Source organism: Rhinoraja longicauda, chromosome 1 (genome assembly GCF_053455715.1).
Source record: "Rhinoraja longicauda isolate Sanriku21f chromosome 1, sRhiLon1.1, whole genome shotgun sequence".
NCBI classification, from domain to species: Eukaryota; Metazoa; Chordata; class Chondrichthyes; order Rajiformes; family Arhynchobatidae; genus Rhinoraja; species Rhinoraja longicauda.
In genome coordinates this window covers 45,834,234-45,853,535 of record NC_135953.1, presented here as the reverse complement: position 1 = coordinate 45,853,535, position 19,302 = coordinate 45,834,234, and the positions used below count along the sequence as shown (strand labels likewise).

Genomic DNA, 19,302 nt, shown 5'->3' with positions numbered 1-19,302 from the left:
CCAGTGCTACATCGCACCCCCTTTATTAAATCCCTCTTACCCCAGCTCTGTTTCACACCGTCCACTTCCAACTTTCTCTCCCCTTTCACCTTATTCTCGACAATTCAACTGACTATCGCAACTCTGCAAAGCATAACATTTTGGGCGTCGGCCGAGTTGAGGCAAAGTATTTAGAATGCAGATATGATTTTTTGTTTTGTAAATGCAGTGGTCGAATTGTGGCATTTTCTGGACCGCGAAAGTGGTGGCCGGAACTGTACTAAACACAGAGACTTATAAACAGGAAGCCTGTTCAAAAAGAAATAAAATAAAACTGGGAGGAAAGCCACAGTGCATTGAGCATTGAGCTACCCTTTACTTTCCCACACTCGTCGAGCAGAGTGAGCCGTTGTCCCAGTTTGTTTAAAGGGAGATATCCAGCAAAATAAAATGATGAGGTTGCCACAGTTGAAGCCAACCTGACATGGGGGGGGGGGGGGGGGGGGGGTGGAATCTGATATCCATGGGATATCCTGATGGGAAATACGGATTTCTCTCTTTTTTTTTCAATGAGGGTTGCAGGGCGTATAAAAACAACTTAAAGCAAGGCTGTCTTAAAGCAGATTTACTATTTCAATCTCACATTGTGCGAGGTACAAAACGCATCCCTTTTCTTTTTCATAACTTTAAAATTACTTTACTTTACCATCTATTGGCATTCATCTCACAAAACATTTTAGAGTGTTGCAATGAAGAGCTGAGTGATGGGCTAATTGCTCCTGCTTTCTTGGAGAAATGTGCATAATCAGATTACTACACGACCCGAAGAGATCCAGAGAGCATTTCAACATTTCGGGACTATACAAACGCAGCAAATTGAAGTTACATTATTAATGACGGTATTATAAAGAGAAATGAGAATCAGGAGTTATTCATTTGTTTACATGCACCGAATATGAACCGGAACAATGAATGTCTCGCATGTTGAAGCGTTACATGCGCATTAGACACAACAGTAATACAATAAATTATCATTTATTCCGCACAAACTAGACCATGACAAAGAAAAAAAAAAGTATGTAGAGCGACCATCGTCAAGCAAAGTCCAAAGCGGTCCAGTGCTGAGGTCGGGTTAGAGTTCGGATTGTTCAAGGACCTGATGGAAGAAGCTGTTCTTGAACCTAGAGATAACGGTTCTCAGCAAAGATAATAGAGGAGCAAGGTAGACCACTCGACCTTAAAAACCGTAGTAGGTCATGGATACATCTCAGCGCCTTTTTAGGAAGCAGATTCTGTGTGTTAGACTGGGCAGTGTTCACAACTCTCTGCGATTTCTTCGTATAACCATATAACCATATAACAACTGCAGCACGGAAACAGTATATCAAATGTTTGCAAACAATTATTTTTGTTCAACTTCTTGGGCAAGTTGACAGTTGACATTTATAACGATTTCTTGAAGAGTTGCTGCTTCGTGATCTTTGGATGTTACTGATTGAATATTTACACCAGAGGTCCACTCTGTATCAGACCAATTGATCATATTTAATAAACTGTTCTTCTTTGCTTTCTCTGTTCATTTTAATTTCTCCTCCACGAGCTGTATCGCTTTTTGTTTGTCCTACATTTTAAAAAGTCATGGAAGCAGAGATTAGGCATTTGCAAACAATATAATTCTATTGCATCCACAATATAATTGAAAAGACATTTAACTTTATACTTAGAGCCAAGAAATTTTTAATTGGTGAATTGATTAGTTAAAAACACTTGACAGCCACTAAAATGACCAATGCTGCCTGACGTACAGAAGCATGAATCCAATTTAAATAGACACAGTGGTGGAGTAAATCACTGGGTCAGGCAGCATCTCTGGAGATAAAGGATGGGTGATGTTTTAGGTTGGGACCCTTCTTCAGACAAGGAGGGGAAGGTGAAGAGCTAGTATAAATCAGGAACTGGTCTTTTCATTGGTTAGCTGATATGCAAAACAGTGCAACTCTGTATATCTCTGTATATCTCACACACAAAATGATGTAAATCTTACCACGAATGACAGAAATAAAAAGTGTTATCCTTGTTTATGAAGTTCATCTTTTCAATGATTTAAAATTGAGGGGGTTGGTGCAATATACTGCTAACCCACAAATGTGTCATTATGAGATATTCAAATTTGAAAAATCCATAAATCACAACAAAAAAAAAGAAGGTGCCTATGTTATTTGACCAACTTATCGGTTGAATTTAAATAAGATTTTTTTACAGGTTGTAGGATAGTGGGTAAGGTTCATGTTAATCCATGCAACTCATTTTTCACAAAAGTGAGGATTAGTACTATATTGCACCGATCCCCTCAATTATATGTTAAATTCAAAACTAAACTATGGTAGCAATGTACATTATTCATGTTTAAAGCTAGCACTTCTGTATCAGTGTAGGTATGTATGCATTACATTTTATTACACTAATATAGAATGAAAAGAAAGAAAAAATATCTTGATATGCGTTCAGTTATTTTATTCACAATATTAGGATTTCTGGAAATAAGTTTGATGTCACTGATTGCGAATGGGTAGACCCGAATGAAATGTATGTGAGAGAACAGTGATCATGATAGGGAGAACTATGTGCTGAAAAGTGTGTGCATGACTGATGGAGAGAGAGAAAGAGAGAGAGAGAGAGGTTGTGTTTCTCTCTGCTCCGGCGACTAAGAAGATTTGAAGCAACCTTTCAAGGTCTTTGTCAAAGAAAGAGGGACAGAGGCAGTGGGAGATCGAAGTTTGACTGAACGTTGGACTTCGGAAACTTTCGTTTGTTGAAGGATTTCTCCATTTAGTGAGGAATTCCAGCGCTTGTCTGCAGTGCTGTGGGAGCGGCAGTGGCTGGCGGATTGCCAATCGTACCTGGAGACCGGGAGTTGGAAAGATGTGGTGTTTGTGTCGATTCTAACACCATAACCCAGCTTCCATACCGTTTTGCCTGGACAAGGCCTTCGGGCTCAACGGAGAGAAGGTACTTTTCGAATCTGGCAGCTTCCGAGTGGGGGGGGGGGGGCTCGAAAGGCCTCAGAAAGCCCCCAAAAGCTGCTCTCGGCAGTGAGGATAAGCGTGGGCGGTTTCCCTTGCTCGACTGGAGAGAACTGCTTCTGCTGCTCTTTAGACTGAGACTGACTCTGAGATCATTCTTGAGCGAAGCCTGCTGTTGTCTCTGGTGTTGTTCTGTACCCCTGTCAGGATGGCAGCGGCTCGGGCTTGGGCTTGGAGCTACGCAGGTGTGGCTTCGGCTGCGGCTCCAGAGTCACTAGAGGAGGAGCCCTATGTCGACTTAGGGGGGCTCGAGCATGGGATCACGGTCCAAAATGGGGACCGGTGGTCCAAGGAGGAAATTTCGGAGAGTCTTTGATCTTTTCCAGAAGGACAAAATTGCCTCTGCTGAGGTTGGAGGGGGTAAATGTCAGTTCATCCTAAAGGAACAGCAGGATGTGGCCTTAGCTTTGGAGAAGGGGCTTATAGTGGGGGGGACCTTTGTACCAGTGGAACCATGGGTGTCCGCCTTGCGACCGGTTCTCCTGCGCAACGTTCCCACTTTCATCCGGGATGCGCTCCTTGGCCCACACCTGGCAGAGATTGGGGAGGTGCGGTCCAGGTTGACTAGGCTTAAACAGTCCTGGCGCAACAGCACTCGTCTCAAAAGGAGTTATACTTTTAAACGGCGGGTGTCCATGGAAGTAGGATTGGGGTTGGGGCGGAGGGAAGCTTTGTCGTCAAGAATGCGGGGCTCCAATACTGCGTGTATTGGAGTTGGGGGGAAGCACGGTGCCATGCGTGTAAAGAGTTCGGGCACTTCCGCAGGGATTGTCCCAATGGCCGGGGTGCTGCGAGAAATCCCAACGCTGCAGCCCAGGAAAGCACTGCTGGCCCATCCGGGGCTGCCTGATCCGCTTCGGTGACCCGGGGTGATACTGCTGGCCGAGCCGGGGCTGCCGGTTCCACCTTGCGGCCCAGGGCAGCACTGACCCCCGGCCCCCACGTCCTGTACCTGCGGCGGAGCTTGAAGGCGAGGTGCAGGGGGAGGGCGAGGAGGACGGGGAGGGATGGCAGATGCAGAGGGGGAGGAAGGCCAGGAGGAAGAAGGAATATCCTAATGCGAGTCACCCGCAAGCGGATGGGCCCACGCCCACACCTGAGCCCACCCAAAGGGTGCCTGTTGGGCCCCCTGAAGGTCCAAGGGGCACCTGGCGGGGCTCAGCGAGGAGCTGAGGAGGCTCAGAAGGGGGCGGGGGAGTTCCAGTTGGGAGCTGCTGTGGCCGAACAAAGGGATGAAAGAGAGGAAGCTGGTAGTGTGGAGGTGGAGGACTCCTCCTTTATGGAGATCACCGTACCACCACACATCAGTGGGACAAAGAGAAGGCGTGGGCCCCATGAGGAAGAGCATGGCCCTGGGCCTAAAGTCAGGGGGCTGCCCACCTCGAGACCCTCCATTCCTGTCGAGGCTGGTGGTCCAGGACTAGTGTCATCTGGGCCGGTGGTTGCCCCTTCGTCCCAGTGGCCTTCTGAGGGTGTTATCTCACTGGTTGTTGGGGTTGGCTGCCCTGGAAATGTGTCCCCTGGGATGGAGGACGAGCAGAGGCAACCCGAATGGGGAGTCTCGGTTGTAGGGGTGGTTTCCCAGCCTGTGCTCCTCATTAGAGCTACGAGAGTGGCTGAGGGGTGTGCTGCCCCACCGGCTGAGGAAGTAGGGGAGACGCCAGAAGCACCAGTGGGCCACAGTGAGGTTGCTGCCCTGGTGGTGGAGGCCCACCGGCTCCTTCGGTGGGCCACAGTGACGTTGCTCCCCTGGTGGTGGAGGCTGGAGATTCTCTGGGTATTGCTGGGGTAGTGGGTTCCCTGGGTGCGGAGGGGGACGGGGCTGTTGGGGGTCGTGTCCCTCAGTTGGATTGCGGGGGTGAATGCGGATTGCGGGTCCTGGGGGCGCCCTGTTTTTGTTCTTCCCCAGGCCCAGTTGTAGGGGGCGGGAGAGAGTGTGCAGGAGCCTGGCCATTCACTGGCTGGCTCATCGCTGTCAGAGGCATCAGGACTCTTCCTCGACACTGATCCCGGGGGTGGGATCATGCCGGAGGGGGGGAGCGTGATGTGGCCAGCTTGCACAGTGAGGAGAGCGAGCTGGCAGCCAGCGGCAGGCAGTCTGCCGAACTTGGACCATGATCTTGAGTGCAGTGGGGGGGAAGATGTTGCTTCAGGTGTCAGTGGGTTGGCAGAATGCCCGGATTTCGGTGCTGTGTCTCGAGCGGCCAGTATCTGGGAGATTCGAGAGTTTTTGAAACAACACCAACGCAGTAGGAGCAAAGTCCAAAGAGCTGCCGAACGGTGGCCAGGCCTCGGGGGAACCAGCCCGCGTGAACCACTTAGTGCTGTCCTTCACAGTAAGGATAGTGGTCTTCTTGAGCCTGAGAAGCGTCAATTCGGAGAATTTTTGAAGCTCCTAAGAGGGAGGTGCTCCACTACCACAAGTAGTGTGTGGAAAAACCGTAGTGTGTCTTCAAGTTCACGGTAGTTTGCCTAAACCTAAACGGCGGAAGGGGGGACCTTCGTCGATTTCACCATCTATCGGTCCTCAGAGAGGGGAAGTATGCAGTGAGTTTTCTGCAAGAGACGCATACTGATGTTAGTGACGAGCCCACCTGGGTCCTGGAGTGGGGGGATGGGGGGTCTACATGAGCCACCTCAGCACAAAGTCAAGTGGGGTGGCCTTCCTGTTGGCCCCGATTTTCCAGCCAGAGATTGTGAAGATGCAGGAAGTTGTGCCAGGCCGTTTGCTCTATCTGGCCCTGAGTCTGGATGGCGTGCCGTTACATTTCATTAACGTGTACGCCCCCAGCACCGGCACAATGCAGGCGCGTTTACTTCAGGAGGTGACTGCTCTGCTGAGCACTATTGATTGCGGGGAGTGCGTCTTCCTTGGGGGTGATTTCAATTGTACCCTTGAGGCACGAGATCGCTCAAGTACTCAGTGTACCCCTGCAGTAGCGAAGAAGTTGAGAGGTGTGATTGAATCTTTCGAGCTGGTTGATGCGTGGCGGAATCTCCACCCTGATTCCAACGCGTTTTCGCGGACTACACGGACTACACAGGACTACACGGGAGGGTCGACTAGAAGGCGGGACGCGGTGGTTGAGCGACTCAAGAAGGAGTTTCTCGACGCTAGTGGATAGGTCGAATCGGTGAGGACTCCTGTGAGTGGGGAGAGTTTCAGGAGAGGAAGGAAGCGCTGAGGGACCGGCAGCTTGAGCGGTCCCGAGGTGCTTACGTGAGGTCACGAGTCCAGATGCTGCACGATCTGGACTGAGCTTCACCTTTCTTTCTCTCTCTGGAGAAAGGGCGAGGAGCCCGCAAACAGCTCGTCGAGCTGCTCGCGGACGATGGCTCCTCTGTCACAGACCCAGAGGGGATTAGTGCGTTAGTTTGGTCCTTTTATGGAACTCTGTTCTCCGCAGATGGTTTCATCGGGGAGGCTCAGCGGGTTCTGTGGGAGGGGCTGCCGACTATAGATAGAGAGGCGTTTGAACAGTTTGATGACCACTTATCATTGGAGGAGTTGACTGGTGCCCTGCACCAGCTCAGGAGGGGTAAGTCCCCTGGGCTGGATGGGCTGACGGTTGTGTTTGTTAGAGCCTTCTGGGATGTCCTGGGGGGCATCTACATGAAAGTCCTGAGGGAGAGCCTGGCGACCGGGGAGATGCCCCTCTCGTGGCGCAGGGCAGTCCTTGGCCTGCTGCCCAAGAAGGGCGAACTCCGCCTGTTGAGTATAAAGTCTTTGCACGGGCAATGGCAAATCGCCTGGGCTCTGTGCTGTGCCAACTGATCAACCTGGACCAGTCCAATACAGTCCCTAGCTGGTCCGTCCAATATAACATCCACTTGGTTAGGGACCTGATCCATCTGGCCCAGGGCACTGGTCAGTCAGCTGCTTTTCTATCCCTCGATCAGGAGAAGGCCTTTGACAGGGTGGATCATGATTACCTCTTCGGGACACTACAAGTGTTTAGATTTGGACCGCATTTTGTGGCCCGGGTCCGGTTTTTGTACACCGCAGCAGAGTGTCTCGTGAAGGCTAACGGTGCGTTGTTGGCTCCCATTCGCTTTGTGGGGGGGAGGGGTTACGCCAGGGGTGCCCCATGTCTGGTCATTTGTACTCGGTCTGCATGGAGCCATTCCTGTGTCTTCTTCGGAAGCGGTTGGCAGGCCTGGTTCTACCAGGACCGGGGGTGGAGGTGGTTCTCTCGGCCTATGCCGATGACGTTCTTCTTACGTTTACTGATCCTGTTGACCTGCGGAGGATGCGCGAATGCCAGCAGGTTTTCTCGGCTGCATCGTCCGCTAGGATCAACTGGAGTAAGTGCACCTGCCTTCTAGTGGGCCAGTGGCAGGTGGACTCCCTGCCGGACCAGATGAAAGATTATGCGTGGAGCTCCATGCACCTCCTCTACTTGGGTGTCTACCTGAGTCCCACTGAAGATGCTTGGCCGGCGAATTGGCATGAGCTAGAGACAAAAGTCGTCGCCCGGCTGGGACGCTGGTCAGGCCTGCTTAGGGTTATTTCTCTCCAAGGTAGGGTGCTGGTCATAAACCAGCTGGTGGCCTCAATGTTATGGTACCCGCTGGCAACTCTTGTCCCGCCCTCTGCCTTTGTAACTGCTGTACAGAAGAGGCTAGTGGATTTCCTTTGGGGAGGGAGGAAACACTGGGTCTCTACAGCAGTCCTGAGTCTCCCGATGGAGGAGCGTGACCAGTCCTTGGTATGCGTGCGTACCCAGGTGGCGGCCCTCCGTCTTAGGACTCTGCGGAGATACGTGTACGCGGAGCACCCTCCCAGATGGCACGCTCTGGCCACGTATTTTTTACGCCAGGGCCATTGCCTAAGGGGGGTTTGGCGGCTCCCGGTGGCGGGCATCAGTCGAACCCCCACACGGGACATGCCAAGTTTTTACCGCGATGTGTTAAGAGTGAGGAATTTGGTCATCTTCAGTCAGCGCGGTGCTCCTCAGGGGGATGGGAGTGTTGCGGCTGTGAGGGGGGCCGGTCCTCACCTTGTCGTGGTGGGTGTCGGGGAGCGGCATGTGCTTGGAGGGATTCCGGCCAAACCTACCCCCACTCCGCCGGAACTGCTCATTGGGCGCAGGCTCCGGAATATTTTCCGGGAGCCGCCCCCACACAACTTGAGCCGCCTCTCCCAGATGCCCAGTGTGCCGTTCCGTGATGCAGGCAGACGTTTACTGTACAGGATGCTCCTACACACACTGCACCTGCTCGCCTTTGTCTTTCGTCCAGATACGCCTTGGTGGTCCGTGTTGCCACCTGACGGCAGGGGTGGTCCCCAGTGGAGGTCTCTCTACAAGGGAGTCCTCCCCTTTTACATCGGGGACCTGGGGTGGAGAGTGTTGCACAGAGCCGTGGTTTGTAATAAATTTTTGAGCCGGTTCACGGACTCGGCTGCCGCTTGTATTTTCTGCGGCGAGGAAGAGTCCGTGTTCCACGTGTATATGGAGTGTGTGAGGTCGCTGCCCCTGTATGAATATCTGAAGGGGTTGCTCCTCAGGTTTTGGCTGCATTTCAGTCCTACGATCCTGTTGTTTGGGCACAGGGCTGGGAGTGGGGAGGGCCGATTGGGAGGGTGGGATTTCCCTGTCGTTTTGCTCCTGGGCCTGGCCAAGATGGCCATTCACCGGTCCAGGCAGCGGGCGGTCGATGGTCACAACAGAGTCAGCTGCCTACTTCCCTACCGGGCCTATGTCCATGCTCACGTGACCCTTGATTGATGTATTGTGACCATTGAGTGTTTATTTACTTTTTGGCACACTGTATTATGTATTTGTTGAATAAAGTCCTTGGAATGGAAAAAAAAAGAGAGAGAGAGATTGCTAAACAAATATTTATATGTGTATATATATATATATATATATATATATATATATATATATATATATATATATATATATATATATATATATATATGTACATAAACATAAACATAAACTATAAAGGTTGAATCACCTTTATGGTTTATGTACATCATGTGAAAAATAAGATGAAGAGAGAAAGAGTGCATTGCTTTGCATCAAAGTTGCTTCTGATCCATGAGAAGGAACTTTGAGGTCTATTTATCTCTATCTTGCCTCACACACACACACACATTCATATATATATATATATAACGTTAAATTTGTGCAGAGTGTGTGTTAGATCAATACAAGGGAAACTGCACAAAAGAGGCGGCTGGGGAGGATGGGAGGGAAATGGGCAGAAACTGTAAGAAAGAATAAAATCAGACAAATTAAGCAGGGGAAAACATTTTTAAAGAAAAATACTCCCAAAAATGTGAATTGGTAGATGAGATATATTCTGCATTTTTATGGTATCATCACACATACTGTTCCCCCGCAACACAGATTTCACTGCAAGAGGCATAACGAATGGCAGGGTTTGTTTCCTAAAATGGCGGACGTTTGGCTCCGTTGCGTACTACACCAGTATACCTGATTCCGATGGAGTGGTCCATCTTGCTCCGCTCTATTATCTTTGGTTCTCTCGCTCCTGTACTTTCATTCCAATTGTAGCAGTGAGATGAGATCCTGGTCTTTGATCTTGAGCTAGATAGAGCTCTTAAAGATAGTGGAGTCAGGGGGTATGGGGAGAAGGAGGAACGGGGTACTGATTGTGAATGATCAGCCATGATCACATTGAATGGTGGTGCTGGCTCGAAGGGCCGAAGGGCCGAATGGCCTCCTCCTGCACCTATTGTCTATTGTCTATTGTCTTTGATCATCTTAGCAGACTTCTTGAGGCAGCATTTCCTGTAGATTCCTTCAATGTCAGGAAGTCAGTACCAGCAGGTGTCAGTAGTTATGGGGAGAAGGCAGGAGAATGGGGTTCGGAGGGAGAAATAATTCAACCATGATTGAATGGCGGAGTAGACTTGATGTGCCAAATGGCCTAATTCTGCTCCTATCACATATGAACCTTTGAGATGGACAGGACAATCTCCACCACTTTCTGCAACCGCTTTCATTTTTCAGTGTTTGAATTGCCAACCAGGCAGTGATACATCAAGTCAATGTGTTCTTCGTGATACACCTTTAGTTTACTTTTTATTTTTGGTTTTGGAGATACAATGTAAAAACATGCCCTTCTGCCCACCGAGTCCATTCTGGGCAGCAATTGCCACACACTAACGCTATCCTACATACACAATTTACAATTTTACTAAAGCCAATTAATATACAAACCTATATGTCACAAACCTATACGTCTTTGGAGTGTGTGTTGTAACCGGAACATCCGTGGAAAACCCACGCAGGTCATGGGGAGAACGTACAAACTCCATACAGACAGCACCCGGAGTCAGGATCGAACCCCCGTCTCTGGTGCTGTAAGGCAGCAATTCTACCGCCGCGCTACTGTGCTGCCCCATACACATGTAGAAATTATTTACTTTAGTATAGTATTGTCATGTGTACTGAGGTACAGTGAAAAGTTTTTGTTTGTGTGCTATCCAGTCAAAGAAAAGACTATACATGAATACAATCAAGTCAGCCACTTTGCACAGGTAAAGAATAACGGATACAACATTTAGTACAAGATATAACATTGACGTCTAATGAAGTCCCATTAAAGGGCGGCACGGTAGCGCAGCGGTAGAGTTGCTGCTTTACAGCGAATGCAGCGCCGGAGGCTCAGGTTCGATCCTGACTACGGGTGCTGCACTGTAAGGAGTTTGTACGTTCTCCCCGTGACCTGCGTGGGTTTTCTCCGAGATCTTCGGTTTCCTCCCACACTCCAAAGACGTACAGGTATGTAGGTTAATTGGCTGGGTAAATGTAAAAATTGTCCCTAGTGGGTGTAGGATAGTGTTAATGTACGGGGATCGCTGGGCGGCACGGACTTGGTGGGCCGAAAAGGCCTGTTTCTGGCTGTATATATATGATATGATATGATATGATAGTTCAAAGGTCTCCAATGACATGGATGGAAGGTCAGGACCACATTATGGCTGATGAGAGGACTGTTCAGTTGCCTGATAACAGCTGGGAAGAAACTGTCCTTAAATCTGGAGGTATGTGATTTCAAACCTCTGTATCTATTTCCTGATGGGAGAGGAGATCAGGGCGAGGATCTGACACTGACCAAGTATTTGGTAGCATGCCAGTCTGAGGATGTAGAGGTCACCGTGAGCTTTCTTTTTCATTGTATCATTGTGCAAGGCCCAGGATATGGCCTTCAGAGATGATTACACTCAGGAAATTGAAGCTGTTGATTGTCTCCACCACTGTCCCACCAATGATGATCGGTTCAAGGATGCCTAGGTTTCCATTCGTGAAGTCAACACTCAGCTCTTTGGTCTTAATAACATTGAGAGCAAGATTGTTGGTCCAGCATTATTCAACCAGATAATCACTTTCCTTCCTATACTCTTACTGATCACTACACATTATCCATCCAATGACGGCGATGTCGTCGCGAATTTAAACTTGGCCATGGAGCTGTCACTGGCTACAATGACACCATCATCGGTATAAGGAGAGTCTAAAAGGGAACTGAGCACGCCGCCTTGAGCTGCTCCTGAGTTACTGGTCAGTGCCCAAGTTAAATAATTGTGATTTATTTGTAAAAAAAACGTTTTGTTTTTAATGTTCTTACCTTCCCTAACAGACACAGGTAATAAAATACATTAAAAAGGGGCCGCGGAATATTCGTACACTTGGAATGCTGAGAATGTGCATTTGGAAAATGATACTGACTTGAGTTTTAAAGTTGCCACCGGGCAGGATTTCCCGCCCTCTGCGCACACCTCAAACCGAATTGAAAGTCCAGCTTGGTCCTGAAGGACGAGTAATGGGGACAGGCAATCATTGAAATGTTGCAACATGATGTGGCTGCGAAATGTAACAAATGGGAGAATAGTTAATTTAGTATTCCACTAACGAATGAGCATGCTAATACATTTTCCGAAACTGACACCAAGGGCATCTTAAACTGTTTAAAAAATGTTTCGAGTCGAATGAAATGCGTCCTCTTCCCCCAGAGGAAGGTCATATGCACGGCTTTTGAAATTGAGAACGTAGAAACAAAGAACTGCAGGCGCTGGTTTGTACCAAAGATAGACACAACGTGTCTTATGAGATTGACGGAAAGTGACAGACACTATGTGATGGGTGACGTTTTGGGTCGGGACTGGAAAAGGGTCCATCCAAAGACGCTGCCTGACCCGCTGAATGAGTTATTCCAGCAACGAAGATAGACACAAAATGCAGGAATAACTCAGCGGGACAGGCAGCATCTCTGGAGTGAAGGAATGGGTGACGTTTCGGGTCGAGACCCTTCATCAGACTCAGCACTTCTAACACTTTGCGTCTATTTTTGAAGTTGAGCACGGGAGTTGGTCACCGGCACTAAGAGTTAGATTTAGCTCTTCAGGCTAAAGGAATCAATGGATATGGGGAAAAAGCAGGAACGGGGTACAGATTTTAGACGATCAACCATGATGATATTGAATGACAGTGCTGGCTTGAAGGGCCGAATGGCCTTCTCCTGCACCTATTTTTCTATTGTTTTTCTATGTTTCTCAGCCAATATTCATCCCTCACAAGCAACACTGAAAACACATTCTTTGGGTGCTGCCATTTATTGAATCTTCCTTGGCGTGAACCATCCATCAGTCAGATTTCCTCAAATTCGCCATAGATATTGTTAAATATATATATACTATAAAGGGTGAATGGGCTTTCCAGGTGGTAGGTAAAAGGCACTATATAATTGAACAAACACAAAAGTGTTGGAGGAACTCAGCGGCTCAAGCAGCATTGTGGAGGGAAGTTGACAGAAGACGATTTAGCCTTCTTCAGACTGACGAATTGGTCTTTTTGTTTTGCTCCGTATTTTTCAATCTTTGGTAGGAAGCGAGTCCGCCTATATTTCTCTGCGGCGATTTATTGATTCGAAGAGGTTAATAACAACTCTACGGTGGTTCCAAAGAAAATAGTTAAGACTGAATCAATGCGCTCGTTTCCTTGTTGAGGAGAACCCTGAAAGACGCTGCTCCGGCTTTTAACAGCAGCGTCAGTCAAACAGCGACAGTTGTGCGTTGCTAATCGCAATCTGTTGGATTTGGAGACCGATGCGCGCAGGCTGGATGGGTCTAGGCTGCCGGACTCAGGGGCGGATTAATTGCAGGGAGTGAAATTTCACTTCCTCTTTTGCAGTCCGTTCCTTCTTTTTACTGAACGCGAAGTCTGATTTGCCCATCGGGAGGAAGACTATTTATTGGACTGGTGAGAATAGGGGCAGGAACGATCTAAATTAATCTACCTGTTTGCAAACTGACATGCTGATACAGGAAGTCCGACTGCAGCAGTTTGCCTGAAATATTATTGATCTGTTGCACGTGAACTCGAACCAGAGTAGCTTGCTTGGTTTTACTTTAATCGGATTACGCCGGGAGTGGATCTGGAGCAGTCTGTCAGCCATTCTGTTGTCCTGGATGTATGAGTTTGAGTTGCCATACTCTGATCCGATTGTGAATTCTTTAATCTCACCGCGATTTGCCGCGCTCGCTTCTCGCCTCCAATAACACTAATGCGTAGCTCTTATTGGCTGCATTAGACAGATGCCTCCTCTTAAATCGGATTGCTGGTAGTAGTAATACTTTCACTTGCATTAATTGCAAACAACTCATTTTGCTCTCCGGCCGAGCAGCATCCTGGCAGTTCGTTTCCTAAAGCACGGTGACCACTTCCACCCACTCACAATTTATAGAACTACATTCACATCAACCGCAACATTTCAGGACGTAGCGATTTATTTTTTTAACCGCTGTTCATTGTTGACAGCATAATTGTTTCACAATCCTGTCCGCTTTATTTTCCTTATATCCGTCTCCCAGCTCTGTAAATTACACAGTTTCGCTCGCAATAATCCCGCATTAAGTTTCATAGGTAAAGTTTATTACCTAAATATGCGATGTGTCAAAATTGTTCAAGGCAACCAGATTTAACCCAATGTTATGGAAATATAGATCATGTTTACACAAAGCAAATGTTATACTTTATATACTATTTTCAAAATGCAAAAGACACGGAGTTGACCAAAAGGGCAGACGATGGATAGATGATCAGTTTGATTTTATTCGGCTAATGTTGAACGGATTTTCTTAGTTTTAGCAAATGAGATACTAGATTTTCAAGCACGACTTTCTTTATTTAATCGCCTTTTCTGTTGTTATATTGTTCCAAATTCGGATTATGTGAATATGAGGATGAAGTGAATGATGACAGACTGCGCTCAGTGCGGTTCCCCGGCGCAAGGCGGCCGTGGTTCTTTGTGTAGCGTCCTGCCTCAAACCACACACTACTTGTCTGGACGTCTCCTCGCCTGATCACTAGAGTGGGGAACCAAACGAGAATATTCCGTCTTTTTTAATACATCAGCAATCCCCCTTTGCACTTGTGCAACAGTGAGCTAACAATAAACTCAAATCATCATATCGTATTTGTTTCTTTTTTTCCAGTTTTATTCTCAATCGACTACATAGAAACATAGAAAAATAGGTGCAAGAGTAGGCTATTCAGCCCTTCGAGCCAGCACCGCCATTCAATGATTATGGCTGATCATCTAAAATCAGTACCCCGTTCCTGCTCTTTCCCCATATCCCTTAATTCATTTAGCCTTGAGAGCTAAATCTAACTCTCTCTTGAAAACATCCAGTGAATTTGCCTCCACTGCCATCTGTGGCAGAGAATTCCATAGATTCACAACTCTGGGTGAAAACGTTTTTCCTCATCTCAGTCCTAAATGGCCTACCCCTTATTCTTAAACTGTGACCCCTGGTTCTGAACTCCCCTAACATCGGGAACATTTTTTTCCTGCATCAAGCCTGTCCAATCCTTTAAGAATTTTATATGTTTCTTTTAGATCCCCCCCCCTCATCCTTCTAAATTCCAGTGAATATTTCAGAAGCAATGAGCTATTTAACATGCATTGCATTAAACATTTAGACAAATAAATGATACAGGGAATTGTAAACCCGGTAAACCAGCGGGGATTATGTTTCTTTGCATTTTTGTTCTGAACAGAAGTTATTAAGGTTTCATCTGTCATTTCCATGTGAATAGTTAACGCGGCGAAATCAATATCAAACGAATCCATAAATCACCCATTATGTCAGCACAGATCAAAATATCGCGTCTGTTATTACAATCAATAAACTATTTTCAAACAACAGAAAATATGACAAACACGTTGTAACCGATTTGGATTTTTACAGGTTCATTACCGTCCGCTAATTGTAAAGTAAAACAAATTCCGTGCAATGACCTGTTAGAATTATAAATAACACCATCTCATATAAAATAACAGGCATTACAACAGTCTACTGTCAATCATTTGTATTATTAATATTATGGCGTTTTCTTTCTCTTCGGATTTCCACATAAAGTACGCCCAGCAATTATAACTGAAATCATTATTCAAGAGATGTGTTTATTTCCAGTCGCACTGAAAAATCGAGTAAGAAATCTATCAGATCCCACCACTAATCTGCAGTTTGTTACGTCCACATTACAGAAGTAGAGATATTGGAGGTACGTTTTAATCTTCATAGATACAAAGACGAACCATCAAGGATCTGGTGTATTTGTCGTAGAGAAATGGCAGATGTTCGCAAAGGAAAAGGTCAACGCAGAATACAACCCGTATTCGCAAATGTATTTTCTAACAATCGTTAAAGAAGTCGTCTCCTGGATCGCTCATGCGAGCGCGAATTGTGTGCCTGTGTATGAAAGCATTTGTGTTGATGTATGACTGTGTGAATATATGTTTGTGTTACGTGTATGTTTGTGAGAGGGATATTTCTGTTACAGATACCTGCTGACCATCTGAACAACCATTCCTTCCTTCATTAAGTCTGCAATTAACATTAACTCCTGATGCATTTTCATTACGAAACGTTTGTACGCGGTCTATCATACACATATCTCTTTCATTATGATTATTTGAGTTGGTCTGTTTTCAAAAATTGTCATTGGAGATAATGATCTCCCCGCTTTTGAAATAACTCCACGCAAAGCTCCGTGCATTTTTGATTATTCTTCTATTGTGCCGTAAACATGATGCCCATAAACATCTTTACTAGGCTTCTCGAAAATATTGGGCGATATTTAATGTGTAGAACATTCTGAAAATGTTTGTCAGAAGGTAGAAGTGACTCCAACAAGTATATATTTGTTTCATTGAAGGTGGGGAGGGCAGCCGCGCACAGCACCCTGTGTGTGTGTGCCCGCCTGTCATAACGTGATGCTTTAAAGACACCCGAACTGAAATCCAAGTACTGTGATAAATCTAATCCACGCTTTTATTATGAGCTAATCAAAAATCCGATGTCCATTAATAATTGAGAAGGAACTGACAATATCGGAGCTGACGGCTGCCGAGCAAATGGACAAAGCTTAGAATCCTACCCAGACAAATAAAACGAAATGCTGATCTCATTCTAGACTCTTATAAATCAGAAATATTTTACATGGGAATTTATTTTGTTGCAGTCATCTTCATAAAATTAATTGTATTTGTCAAAAATAAACCAAACATTCTGCGCTTTTGTGTTTTAATAGAGAACTCGCCGATTCGTAAACGACTACAGCGGTCGTACCTTCACAAAGAGGACTGGCGGCTTGACTTATTTAAGGGTTGTGGTCTCATTTAGCATTTTAATGTTCTTACTCTAGTGAGTACAAGTTGCTGTTGGTATTATTGGAGAAGATGTGCTCTTTGATATCAAAAACATCCCACGAGCTCCGAGTTTTTTTCTAGCCATAATTTTTTTTTAAACAACATTAAGGCGGCGAAATCGAACAAAGAACTCGTTTCTTGACAAACAACGAAGCCCTACTGTCTTGCAAACTCTTTTTAAATTAAAAAAAAGGGAAATACAAAACAATGCGAATTATTCAATTGATAAATTCCGTATAATACAGATAAATTGGCCCGGCACTAAATAAAAATCTTCTTTCTGGGTTAAAGTAAGCGTGTTTTATAAATTCTAAAGAAGTGTAAATAAATAAATAAATTCAGCGCGTTATTGATTTTGTTTGTTTTTTACTTGCGCAGCGGTCAAATCAGGTATTCTTCCTCCCCACCCCCTTATTTTTACCATAGGATTAATAGCGGGCCACCCCTTCTCCAACCCGCTCCAGATTCCCCTTCACTCAGAGTTCCCTTAAAACTCAATAGCCGCAGGCTTGAAAAATTGCTTTGAGATTAGCCAATTATGTGTCATTAATCACAGATATGTCCAGGTATAAATCAGACAAAATGTTGGAACTCGTATATCCTTCTCTTCCATTTTGCATAACAACTATCTTAAACTGCAGTTGTTACAATTCTGTTGCCGTGTACAAATCATGTAATCCTCAGCTAAACAAAACAGATTAACTGTACACGATAACGCTGGAGAGAAGTTGAAATTTTAGATAGATAGATAGATAGATAGATAGATAGATAGGTAGATAGATAGATAGATAGATAGATAGATAGATAGATAGATAGATAGATAGATAGATAGATAGATAGATAGATAGATAGATAGATAGATAGATAGATAGATAGAGCAACAGTTTTTTGAAATTGGAAAAGCCAGAAACGTATCCATTCTTAAAATTTACTTCCAAATCATATATTGTCGGTGTAAACTGTTAACTGCTAACAAAGCGATCGAGCTTCAATCCCTTCTCTCCCCGATTTTTACATTCACTGATTTTATTTCCTACGCGACTCATTCGTTTAGCTCTTCGAATTCAGAGCGGCATCTGTCAATCTTTTTTTGTGCAGATGAAAAGAGGACCAAGTTACAGTAACCACGGATTGGAGTCGCACACCACCATTGAAATTTCACCGTGGAAAGCAACGAAAAGTCCGTCGTCGTTGCTGAAACAGTCACTTCGCTCAGTGACTTTTGCCATTAACGGACACTAAAAAGTTTCAGCCAACATTTGTAAACAAAACAGCAACAGAAAATATGAAGCGTCCCCGCTATTCTAGCAACCTCGCATCAACAGCACAATTAAAAATAAAACAATAACATTGATTTCAGTAATATATATTTTTAATTCAATTACACGCAAAAACGTTTCTCACAATGTATAGTGAAAATAAATAGTCAGATTAGAAACCTAACACTATGCATTCACTTATGAATGTCAAACTGTTGTCATTTTACAGATGTCTAATTGTATTTCACTTTTAATACCACGAAGACAACGTAACGAAATAACACAATTCTACATACTGTTTTTTTCATTCCGATATTAACACAACTTGAAAAGTGAATATAGTGAAATTAAAGCAAAAATAACCTCATAATATATTTTCATTTTTAATATTTACATCCCATTCAAAGCGGAATAAAAACACTATTTACATTATTTCCGTGCACTACTGTTCCTAACGTTACAAAAATGATAAAGGTATTTTGTTGCAAAGTTGTCGGTTACTAATTCAGATATGCAGCATACCTTCTCTGTAAAATAAACATTTCCTTCGTAGCCCCAAACCGTCCTCGGGCCCAACATTTGGGGTGATGGAGGGAAAAGCTCGAACTTCCCCTGATTAAGAAATCTTCGGCAATTTATTCTGTTCTTTTCTGCCTAATACGGCCCAGTGCAGGTGGCCGGCTGCACCAACACTGAGTCTTTTCAATAGCGCGGCCTCCCTTATAGTCAAGTACCATATAATTAATTTTAAGTTACTCTACGCACCGTATTATTAAGATCAAAATCAAAAAGCAGTGTCAAAATGGAGTGATTTGCATATAGTCTTTTCGTCTTTTGTTGTCGCACAGTTGCAAGGGACATTGCTTTAATCCCAAAATATAAACATTCAGGTTAATGTGCATGAGCTAGTAAGTCTATATTTAACACAAAACAAATGTTTAATAGCTGCAAAATATATCCGTCAAGACCGTTTCTAAAAGGAAAACAGTCGCGTCCTCTACTAACCAGACTGCAGAATCTTTAATGGAAAGACAGACGAATCTGGGAGTTACAGCAACATTTACTCATCTTTTCATCCACGACTTGGTTGTTTTCTTACAACACTATATTCTAATGGTTTAATCTTAAACATACTAAGGCTTGCCTTGTATTTCCCTTCTGACAGTGGGCGAGAGTTAGAACAGGCAATTCGTTCCAAAACATTGCTGGATTTAACTTTACCTCAACAGCTCACAAGCACTCTCGGAAAGGGTCTCTCCACCGGAACAAACTCGCCATCTAGTGATCCA

At 45.3% G+C, this 19,302-nt stretch overlaps 1 long non-coding RNA gene across 1 annotated transcript; it reads right to left on the bottom strand.

The window, feature by feature from the left end:
• Positions 1-627: 627 nt before the first annotated feature.
• LOC144599246 (uncharacterized) lies at positions 628-18,708 on the bottom strand. The gene is made up of 3 exons (XR_013547982.1): positions 18,536-18,708; positions 11,771-11,905; positions 628-1,600 (listed from the first exon to the last, which is right to left on the bottom strand). It is a non-coding gene; the product is annotated as an uncharacterized LOC144599246 (long non-coding RNA).
• Between the last annotated feature and the right edge of the window lie 594 nt (positions 18,709-19,302).